This window comes from Humulus lupulus, chromosome 5, assembly GCF_963169125.1.
Source record: "Humulus lupulus chromosome 5, drHumLupu1.1, whole genome shotgun sequence".
Lineage (NCBI taxonomy): Eukaryota > Viridiplantae > Streptophyta > Magnoliopsida > Rosales > Cannabaceae > Humulus > Humulus lupulus.
The window spans coordinates 150,530,299-150,542,511 of NC_084797.1; the positions used below are offsets into that span (position 1 = coordinate 150,530,299).

The 12,213-nt window shown below is 40.2% G+C and overlaps 1 non-coding gene across 1 annotated transcript; it reads left to right on the top strand.

Moving 5' to 3' along the window:
* The first annotated feature begins 11,288 nt into the window (after nucleotides 1-11,288).
* LOC133781063 (small nucleolar RNA R71) lies at nucleotides 11,289-11,395 on the top strand. The gene has a single exon (XR_009869859.1). It is a non-coding gene; the product is annotated as a small nucleolar RNA R71 (small nucleolar RNA).
* Nucleotides 11,396-12,213: the final 818 nt, after the last annotated feature.

Sequence of the window (12,213 nt, forward strand, 5' to 3'; positions counted from 1 at the left end):
ATTAAAATAATTTTTGCCAAAAGCATGGAAAAGTATTATGTATACAAATAATAATAATAATAATAATAATAACAATAATAATAATAATAATGTGAGCATAGTAAAACAATAAATAATATAAAAAATATGTTATCATAAATTATACTATAATACTACTTTATAAGTGTCAAAATGTGTTATATAAACTATTATAAAGAACATATGAAAATACTTATCAATTTATTAAAATAGCACAACAAAAGTGTTATGGTAGAATATACAATAATACTTCTCCATAACTATGGAAAAGTATTATGCAAAGTGCTCTGATCTACGATAACATCGCTTTCCTTAACACATCGAAAAATGTTATGGTATGTATTTGATAATACTTTTTTGGTCTTATTGAAAGCATTTTTTTCTTGTAGTGTTTTAATTTTTAAATTGCTATAGGCTAGCACAACCGTACACCACACTTCGATCTTTCAAGCGGCTATAGAGTCGTTCGAGCGTATATCACGCTTTCGGGTTAGCCTAACCAAAATGGCATGCATTCCGCATGCTAATGCCGACCAGGGCTTATAAGTCGAGCTTTTTAATCAGATACAAACAGATAAGCATTTCACATATAACACAACTATGCATAATACATTCATTCATGTTTAATCAAACATTCCAAAGCATGGTTATAACCACGTTCGAAAACTGGGGCTTAAGCCCTAATCTCAGTCCAGGAGCAGTTTTCTTACCTCAAGTCCTGAGTAATTTAGTATAACGACCTTGAGCGTGATCCTTCCCTCCTGAGCCTAGCAGTACTCCCTAGTCACAACAGATTAAGGAATATTCATCAAGAACGCACCCACTATAGGCCAACAAGATCAATCCTTAGCCCTCGGGACCCCAAATTCCACTAAACCGAGTAGTAGAATCATTCTCGGGCCCTTTGATTTGGGTTTCCAAAACCCTAAGCCACATATTCAAAATTTCCCATTTAGAGTTGCGACGCCTCCCAAATCCGTCACGGCCCCACACTAGGTCGAGAGGCCAGCCTAAATTCTTAGGCAATTTGCATCATTATGGCCACCACTAAGGGTCGCGACGCCTAACGTGGTAGAGAGCCCATTCACCATTTCCTCACATTTTTTAGCCATGGTGCTACCCACTAAGGGTCGTGACGCCAAGGCTGTCCAAGGAACCCCAGCCTCGAGAGCCTTCAAGCGAGCTGCGATGCTCTTACCAAGCACCACGGTGCCAACCCGAAACCCATAATTCTCTATGATTTTCAGAAATCTCAAACTCTCCAAAACCCAACCAAAAGCAACAACCCAACTAGAATTGACCACCAAAACAACTCCAGCAACACAAATACACATAATACTACCATAAAAAACTACCAACACACACCCAAACCCAAAATCCAAAGATCTTCTCAAAAACACCAATAACAAAACTAAAAAGCATGAGAACTAAGATTACCTCCTAGAATTCGAGTTCCCTACTGGATTCCCAAATCTTGGCAGCTTTAAATCCTCAGGAATAAACCTCCAATTCCCTCCAAAAATCACTTATAGCCTTGAAATTTCAAAAGCTTTCCTTCACACTTAAGAGAGATGTTGCGATATTTTATGCTGTGCAAGTGCACACAGTCGCAGTTCGTAATAAAATGGTAAAAACCAAGTATCGTCCTCAAGGACTGATTTATCAATTACCAATCAATTAATCCTTTAATTCTATTTGATTAAACAATTATCAGAGATTTTAAACTAAGAAAAATACTAACGAAGCACAATGAAAAATTAAACGAATTAACAAAGAAAATACAATTAGGACAATTATGATCCTCTATTTTTCCACCCTGTTATTTCCTTATGCAAGTATCTATATCCCCTTCTCCCTATTCAAGAATAAGTTGCAATAATAATTCATAATCTGGTCAAGACTTATGAAATTCAATCTAAATGAAAACTTCCTATATTTCTATGGTAAGTTGAATCATGTAGAGGGCATTAGCCACGCAACTCGGAAAATAAGCAAATAATCTAGATACTTCCGTTCTAAATTAAATTTGCATCCAAACAATCAAAGCATATCAAATTTCACTTTTCAGATTTCAATTTGATTCATAAAATAGCAATTAGAGGTGATCAATCAATAATCGCACAATTAACATAGATTGCTAGGAATTGAAAGAGATGAAGAAGAATATCAATTTTGCATTAAACCATAACAAGGGTTTCCAAAAGATTCACATAAAAGCCCTAAAAGAAAATTTAGCCTATGATATTCATTCTAGCCATATAATAGTTCAATTACAAACATGAAAATTAACAGAAAAAGATGAAAAACTCAGGGACGAATCCTCCAATATGGTGTTCTTACTCCAGCCGTCGTTATCCCCTTTTTCTTCTCTCAGTCGCCTATATGATTCCCAAAAAACCCTACTGAAAGTTCCCTCTGGAAAAGACTGAATTGCCCATAAAAAATAACCAGTTATGTCAGAAATCACGAAACCAGCGCTGTAGCGCTACTCTTGTAGCACTGTTGCGCTAAACTCAGAGCCGAAATGGGGGAAAATCTGGGCACCAGCGCTGTAGCGCTAAAGTCAGGAACTAACTTCCTGAAAACTGCGTCCAAGCGTTGTAGCGCTGATGTTGTAGCGCTGTAGCGCTAAAGTCAGTGCCGAGCCTCTTCAAGATTTCTTCCTAGCGCTACGGTGCTCCCAAGGTAGCGCTGTAGCGCTTCTTACAGAACCATCAAAAGTCACAAATCCGTCTCGATTTCATTCCATTTTCTCTCCTTTCCAATATTTGCATCACTTAACATTAATAACCCTGAAACAAGAACAAACGAGCATAAATCCGAAATAAAACAATCCTAACTAATGAAAAATAGCCTAAAAACTAGGACCATAAATGAGCCTAAAACTCGTTTATCAAACTCCCCCAAACTAAATCTTTACTCGCCCTCGAGTAAATCCTAAGTTAAACTGACAAAACGAAACAAACACAAAACGAACACACTAAACCATCATTACCATCTATACTGCTTTGCCAAAACTCATGAAATCTCAATTGCAATAACAATAACCAGAATTTCAGCTCAATTGCCTTAAAGTCCAATTTGTAAAATTCAATTAGGGAAATCAAAAATATATCATGAAAATGACTGCAACATTTGGACTCTATCATATATGCTCAACTCCTTCCAGACAATTCCACAAACCAACTTTTCAATATGCTTGCATTACTTGACCTTCTCCACTAATGTCAATAACACGTGTTTTGAAATCAAAAGGACTTTCACAGGTTATAGCGTTAGGCTTAGGCAGGGGTAGATAAAATTGTCATTTGAGCTCAATCGTTACCATAAGCATACAACCTTAAAACCAGCCAAATTTTTCTTTACCACCCCAAAAATCACCCTTTTATACAATTAGAGAGAGAGATTACAACACTTTTCATTTTCTTATATATATATATATATTTTTTTCTGAATCACACTCCCCCAAACTAAAGATTTTCCATATCTATATAATCGAGGAGTGTGACAAAGTGATTTTTTTTTTTTTTCTCAAAGACTTCTCTCTTTCTTCTTTTGGTACAATCATACTACATTCCTTACTATTTTTCATTCTTCTTTCCCACAAATTATATGCTTATGATAACAAAGGAAAAGGAAAACAAAAATAATGACGTTAGGAAATTTAGGCTCAAATAGTATAATCAAGAACAAAAACCAAGTTTAAGGCTCAAAAAGGGTGACTAAGGATAATTAAATCAAGGTTGGCTTGAAAGGCACAATCGATCCAATAAAATTGCCTAAATCACTTTTCTAAACACATGTCATCAAGGATTTCGCCTCAAAGGCCAAACAATGCAAGTTCTATCAAATTCAAATTGTCATACCACCAACCCTAGTCAAACATATATAATAAACTCCAAAATGTTGCATTTTCAAAACATATTAAAAATTTCCCACAAAACTTTTAAATTAAACTCTAAAACAATTGAACCAAGCACACAGTTGAATTCAATTTCTTTCTTTTTTTTCACGAGCAAAGCCAAAGCAACAACATACATGAATGATGGTTTACAACAGACACGAATGATGGTTTAACATTTACACTAACAACACAGAAAATAACACAACAGACTAAAAACTAAACTAAACAACGCACAAAACAAAACAAAACAAAATAAGCTCTCCCCCAAACTTAAAATGCACATTGTCCCCAATGTGACAAAGAAAAGAACAAGGGAAGAGAACTTACCTGACCAGCCACATCAGTATGGCGGTGGTGGTGGATGGAACGAAGGACCTTCGAAAGGCTGAGATTGTGGAGGTTGAGGTGCAGGAAAACCAGGAAAGGACGGGGGTGGAGGCGGAGGGTAAAACGGAGAGTACGGTGGATAGGGTGGAGGTGGAGCAAAATAAGTGCGATCCGAATCATCCAGCGACCAGCGGTTCACCAAATTGTTTAATTGAGCCACATGACTCACTTCATAATCATATCGCTGGCCCAAATACTGATTCACCATATGCTGCTGCTGAACCACATATTGATTCTGTTGGATTAGATAATCCAACTTCTCATTAACTTGCTGCAAGCTTGAATTGCTATCGCCACCCAATAAAACTGGTTCATCTTCCTCCTCCACAACAGCTTCCACACGGTGTTTTCCCTTTTTTCTTGCTTGCGGCACATATAAAGAAGGCTCAGGATAGCCATTCATCAAATTAATGGATAATGGTTGCTGCAGCGAATGATAGATATCAGTAACGAACTCTGGGACACCAGCCTTACAGCACAATATCGTGATGACTGATCCATGGGCTAAACCTCCAGTAGTGTGCCCTTTTTCAATGAAATTGACGTTGGCCTTTATCCAAATACCCGGATTAACACTCATGCCCTGCATCAATGCGTACATCAATAAGGCTCGATCTTTAGTCATATCAGATACATGACTAACGGGCATGAATCGAGCACACACAAAGAACGCCCAAAATCTTGCCTCCATGTTAAGCTGGCATGATGCTATACTTTTAGGGAGGCTGCCAGATAAATTCCAAGGGGCGCCTTCAAAACACAGTTTATCAGCCACAGCCGCAAAATCTATAAATCCGCTCAAGAATTGGGCATATTCCTCCTCCTCCTGTTTGATATGCGGGGCTTTGAACACCTTATTAATCGCTTCAGCAGTGAAGGGCACACGTTTCCCTCGAACAAAGACTGTGTCATTGTGTTTATCTCGTAAGTTGGCATAAAACTCATACACCAACGACACATTAGCCTGTGCCAGCCTAGTTACAAAATCGCCCCATTTCCTATTCATGAGATTCGCCCGAACCCGTTCAAAAATCGGATGAGAAAACGGTTCAGACTGAAATTCCACTTCCCTCTCGGGGATCAAAAGCTTCCTGACAAATTTCTCATACCGCTCCTGAGCCTTGAAATTGATAAATCGAGTCTCATCATACTCATGCTCAGAACTATCTTCCCTAGGTTGAGACGCAGATGCTTGCCCCTTTCCCTTGTCCTTATTTCTACCCGCTCTACTCTTGGGTGCCATTATCTCTATTATCACCAAACCACAAGACAAAATTTTTACAGCACCTCCCCTATCAATGGACCCTTTTCCTCTTCACAAACAGTAACAATATTCAACCTTTCAAGCAAATCAACTAAAATCCCCAAACCCAAGCCACAGAAAGGATTCACCCTCTTCAATCAATCAAGGCCAGCCAATCCCAAATATCACAACAAAAAAAATCGGAGGAGGAAAGGGAAGAAGACCACTTACCAAACCTTTGCAATAGATTCCCTTACGCCTGAATTAGGACAGCCCCTTGAGAATTTCCATCTCGAACAAGAGATTAAATCAGTGAGTTTTTACATTTTTTTTTTTTTTAGGGTTTCAAATGATTGGGGAGATTTGACTGGGTTGGAGAAGAAATCAAAGAAATGAGAGAAGGAGAGGAAGAAAGAAATGAGAGAAAGAGAGAAGGTGTGGTGAAATTTCTAGGGAGGAAAGGTTGCAAGGGAAGAAGATGGAGAGCTATGGAGGCTATGGAGATGATGGAGAAAAGAAAAATAGAAATGAAGAAAAAGAAAGTGGAAGAAATGAGGGAAAATATCGGACCCCTCTGATTTTAAAAAAAAATTTGGGCCGAGCGCTATAGGGGTAGCGCTGTAGCGCTGTTACGCGAATCTGGACTCTGGCCTCTGGAACTAGCGTTGTAGTGCTGGTATAACAGCGTTGTAGCGCTTGTTGACCCCCGAATGTTCTGTCCTTCTCTGAGAAGAGCGCCATAGCACTGCAAGTCTAGCGCTGTAGCGCTATGGTGCCTGAAATCACCACATTGTTGTATTTTCCATTTTTATTTTATTTTATTTTATTTTTTTCACGATTTTCACGGTTCAAAAATATATGAAAATAAAAATAACAACTAAATACAAAATCCCATCATTGTTCAAAACCAAATAAAATAAAATAAAATAAATTTACAACTGAGAACTGCCTCCTCAAAGCGCTGTCTTTAACGTCATTTAGCCGGACGCTGGATCCCTCTTCAAAGAGGCTTCAGAAGGAGGACAGACTTTGCTTGATCAAAAGTACCATCCAAGTAAGGTTTCAATCTCTGGCCATTGACTTTAAAGGAATCACCTGAATTGCCCCGAACTTCTACAGAACCATATGGAAAAGCTTGAACAACAGTGAATGGCCCTGACCATCTTGACTTCAATTTGCCAGGAAACAGTCGCAGTCTTGAATTGAACAGAAGTACCTGCTGCCCTGGTTGGAACTCCTTTCTGATTAAGTTCTTGTCATGCCAAGCCTTTGTTCTTTCTTTATAAATCTTGGCATTCTCATAAGCCTCATTTCTGAACTCGTCAAGTTCATTCAGTTGCAACAGCCTTCGTTCACTAGCGGCATTCCAATCAAAATTCAACTTTTTCATAGCCCAGAATGCCCTGTGCTCCAATTCAACTGGTAGATGACACGCTTTACCAAACACCAACCTGTAAGGAGACATGCCTATTGGTGTTTTGAATGCAGTTCTGTATGCCCAAATCGCATCATCTAACTTTTTCGACCAATTCTTCCTCGAACTGTCAACGGTCTTCTCCAGGATGCTCTTGATTTCTCTGTTCGAAACTTCAGCTTGCCCATTTGATTGAGGATGGTAAGGCAAAGCTTTTCGGTGATAAACTCCATAACGAGCCAGAAATGCATCCAGTTGCTTATTCACAAAGTGTTTCCCTTCATCACTAATCAGAGCTCGGGGAGTGCCAAATCTAGTAAAAATATGTTTCTGCAGAAAATTAAGCACAGTTTTACCGTCATTGGCTCTAGTTGCTGCAGCCTCCACCCATTTGGATACATAATCCACTGCCAATAGAATGTATTCATTGTTGTAAGATGGTGGAAAAGGCCCCATGAAATCGATGCCCCAAACGTCAAACAGTTCCACCTCAAGAATCCCTTGTAAAGGCATTTCATTTCTCCTCGAGATATTACCAGTTCGCTGACACCTATCACAAGCTTTGACAAAAACATTGGCATCCTTGAATAATGAAGGCCAATATAAACCACTTTGTAATACCTTGGCTGCTGTTCTTGATGCTCCAAAGTGCCCTCCGCATTGTTGAGTATGACAGTGATTAAGAATGGACTGCATCTCTTCTTCAGGAACACACCGTCTGATAATCTGGTCAACACAGTGCCTATAGAGAATAGGTTCCTCCCAATAGTAGTGTTTCACCTCAGAAAAGAATTTCTTTAATTGTTGCTTTGACATTTCAGGAGGCACAATCTTGGCAACCAAGAAGTTCACTATGTCTGCAAACCAAGGGACAGCTAAAGTTTCACTTACCCCAAACAACTGCTCATCAGGGAAGTGATCATTGATTTGCACTGCCTTCTTATTTTCAGTCTCCTCCAACTCAAGTCTAGAGAGATGATCAGCCACCACATTCTCGCTGCCCTTCTTGTCACGAATCTCCAAGTCAAATTCTTGAAGCAAAAGAATCCATCTAATCAGGCGGGGCTTGGCATCTTTCTTTGACATCAAATATTTAATGGCAAAGTGATCAGTGTAGACAATCACTTTGTTACCAATCAGATATGGTCTAAATTTGTCACAAGCAAACACAATAGCTAGCAACTCTTTTTCTGTAGTGGCATAATTCAGCTGAGCATCATTTAGAGTCCGACTTGCATAGTAAATAGACCTGAATACCTTGTCAATCCGCTGTCCCAGAACTGCCCCCACTGCGTAATCACTGGCATCACACATCAACTCAAAAGGCAATTCCCAATTCGGAGCTATCACAATTGGAGAAGAAATAAGCTTTTCTTTCAAGAAATTGAACGCCCTCAAACATTCGTCATTAAAATCAAAGACAACTCCATTCATAAGCAGATTCGAGAGAGGTTTGGACACCTTTGAGAAATCTTTGATGAATCTTCAATAGAACCCAGCGTGACCAAGAAAACTTCTAACTCCTTTGACTAAAACTGGTGGAGGCAGCTTTTCAATGGTAGAAATTTTTGCTCTATCTACCTCAATTCCCTCACTTGAAATTTTATGGCCAAGAACAATCCCCTCTTTCACCATAAAATGGCATTTCTCCCAATTCAACACCAGATTTTCCATCTCACAACGACGCAGCACGTTCTCCAAGTGACCCAAACAGAGGTCGAATGATGAACCAAAAACAGAGAAATCATCCATGAAAATCTCAATACACCGGTCTACCATGTCTGAAAATATGGCCATCATGCACCGTTGAAATGTTGCAGGGGCATTGCATAGTCCAAATGGCATTCTCCTGAAAGCAAATGTGCCATAAGGACATGTGAAGGTTGTTTTCTCTTGATCCTCTGGTGCAATAGCGATCTGATGATACCCAGAATACCCATCCAAGAAACAGTAGTAGCTATGGCCTGCCAATCTGTCAAGCATCTGATCAAGGAAAGGCAAAGGAAAATGATCCTTCCTTGTGGCCTTATTAAGCTTGCGGTAGTCTATACAAATCCGCCACCCTGTTACAGTCCTTGTTGGAATGAGTTCATTGTTCTCATTTTTCACCAAAGTCATTCCACCCTTCTTAGGTACCACTTGCACAGGACTCACCCATGCACTATCAGAAATTGGATAGATCACCCCAACATCCAACCATTTAAGAACCTGCTCCAATACTACTTCCTTCATAGCTAGATTGAGTCTTCTATGGGCCTCTATGGATGGCTTGCTATTCTCCTCCAACAAAATTTTATGCATCACTGTCGATGGGCTGATTCCTCTAATATCTGCCAAGGTCCACCCAATGGCCAATTTATGCTCCCTTAGAACCCTCAACAGTTTCTCCAATTCTACCTTTGACAGGTCAGCTGACACAATGACAGGTAAAGTTTCATTCTCTCCCAGATAAGCATAGCGCAAGTGATCTGGGAGGACCTTTAATTCCAACTGCGGTGGCTGCTGAATGGAGGTAAGCGGTTTATCAGTCGCATCTGCTAGTTCTTGAAACTTCTTCCAATATGGTAAGAACGAGTTGATCCAGTTTACACATTCTCTGATCTCAGCATCATCGTCATCATCGCCCTCATCACCCAATAATACTGCCTCTAAGGCATCACTGCTCACCCTTCTCTTGGAGACTGCCTTTTCTATCACATCCACACTAAAGCAACTGTCACTAGCCACCGGATACTTCATAGACTTGAAGACATTAAAGACCACCTCATCTCCTTGAACTCTAAGCTTAAGCTCTCCTTTGTGAACATCAATAAGAGCTTGGCCTGTGGCTAGAAATGGCCTACCAAGAATAATTGGGACATCTGTGTCCTCCTCCATGTCTAGAACAATAAAGTCAGCTGGAAATATGAACTTATCCACCTTCACAAGAACTTCCTCAATAATACCTCGTGGATGTGTTAACGATCGGTCTGCGAGCTGTAAAGTGACAGTTGTTGGTTTTGCCTCCCCCAAACCAAGTCTTTTAAACACAGATAAGGGCATCAGATTGATACTTGCCCCCAGATCACATAAGGCGTGCTTGCATTCAAACTTGCCAATGGTGCAAGGTATGGTGAAACTCCCCGGATCTCTCAGCTTTTGGGGTAATTTCCTTTGTAAAATCGCACTGCACTCTTCAGTGAGTGCTACAGTCTCATAGTCCTCCATTCTCCTTTTCTTTGACAGAATCTCCTTCATGAACTTAACATAACTGGGCATCTGCTCCAAGGCCTCAGCAAAAGGAATGTTTATGTGCAGCTTTTTAAACACCTCAAGAAACTTATAAAACTGTTTATCAAGTGTAGTCTTTCTAAGCCTCTGAGGATATGGAACTCTAACTGGCTGTTCAATAACAACTGGCGGACTCTGTTCTGACTGTTGATGGTCTTCAGTAACCCTTTCTGAACCAGACTGTTCACCCATCTCTTTATTCTGAACCACTGCCTGTGGAGGTCTAGGATGCTTAGTTTGCTTCCCACTTCTCAGAGTAATTGCCTGAACTTGCTCCTTGGGGTTGACTTCAGTGTTACTAGGCAAGTTTCCCTGGGGTCTGTTATTGAGCATATTGGCCAACTGCCCAACCTGTGTCTCAAGGTTTCGAATAGAGGATCTGGTCTCAGTCATAAATTGAGTCTGAGTATTAGTAAGAGTCAACAAGGCAGCTTGCAGTTCATTAGGCCTCTCAGGTTGAGGCATTGATTGTTGAGGCCTAAGCTGTTGTGATGATGAAGCTTGATTCATAGGTGGCTGAGGCATGTTATTCTGAAATTGGCCCTGAAACTGAGGTTGTTGGCCTTGATTATTCTTCCACGAAAAAATTGGGATGATTTCGCCACCCAGGATTGTAGTTGTTGGAGAATGGATTATTGAGCGGCCTTTGAAAGTTTCCCACCGCTTGAACTTGAGCATGATCCATTGGGGTGTTATTATTCATACAGATAGGGCACTGATCGACAGAATGAGCACCACCACACATTTCACACCTCACTGCCATCTGAACCGCATTAGCAGATACACTGCTCTGTTGTAACTGCTTTGTCAGAGAGGCTACTTGCGCTGTTAGAGCAGTGATTGCATCCAGCTCATGCACCCCAGCTACCTTCCTAACTCCTGATGATCTTTCCTCAGACCATTGATGATTGTTTGTGGCCATGTCCTCTAGTAGCTCATAAGCACCAGTTGCGCTCTTGCTCATAAAAGTGCCACCTGCTGCAGCATCAATAATGGTTCTGGTTGTAGGACATAAACCATTGTAGAAATTCTGTACTAGCATCCACTGTTCAATGCCATGATGAGGACATCTTCTCAGGAGTTCCTTAAACCGTTCCCAAGCTTCATACAGTGACTCTCCGTCATTCTGGCAAAAGTTATTTATCTCTCCCCTCAATTTAGCAGCTTTGGACGGAGGGAAGAATTTGGACAAAAATTTCTGAGCTAGATCTTGCCAGGTGACAATAGAGTTTGGCTGCAGAGAGTTCAGCCAACTTTTAGCTCTGTCCCTTAGAGAAAATGGGAAGAACCTAAGCTTGATTGCGTCATCACTCACCCCATTATATTTGAAGGTTCCACACAACTCCAGAAAGTTGGACAAATGGGTGTGAGGATCTTCAGAGGACAACCCATTGAATTGCACAAAGGACTGCACCATTTGTAAAATAGCAGGCTTGATTTCGAAGTTGTTGGCCTCTACAGCTGGTGGGCGTATACTATTTTGTACTCCCGTCAGAGTGGGTAGCACATAATCTCTCAAGCTCCTCTCAGCATTAGTCTGAGCCTGAACCCCTTGTACAACTCCTGGATTTAGAGCATTCCTGCGATCCCCGTCATTCTGTGCCATCTTCATAGAATTCTGGGCCTCTCCCTTGTTCTTTCTGATTTGATTGCAATACTTTTCAATCTCGGGATTCAGAGGAACAAGTGTGTCTTTTCCTTTTCTTCCACGCATATACCAAAATTCACCTGAGATAGACAAATTAAGCAACTAAACAGATTAGAAACAAGAGAAATTAAAATCAAATTAGAATAAAAATTAATTAGACTGATATTGATAATTATTTTCAGTCCCCGGCAACGGCGCCAAAAACTTGTTGCGATATTTTATGCTGTGCAAGTGCACACAGTCGCAGTTCGTAATAAAATGGTAAAAACCAAGTATCGTCCTCAAGGACTGATTTATCAATTACCAATCAATTAATCCTTTAATTCTAT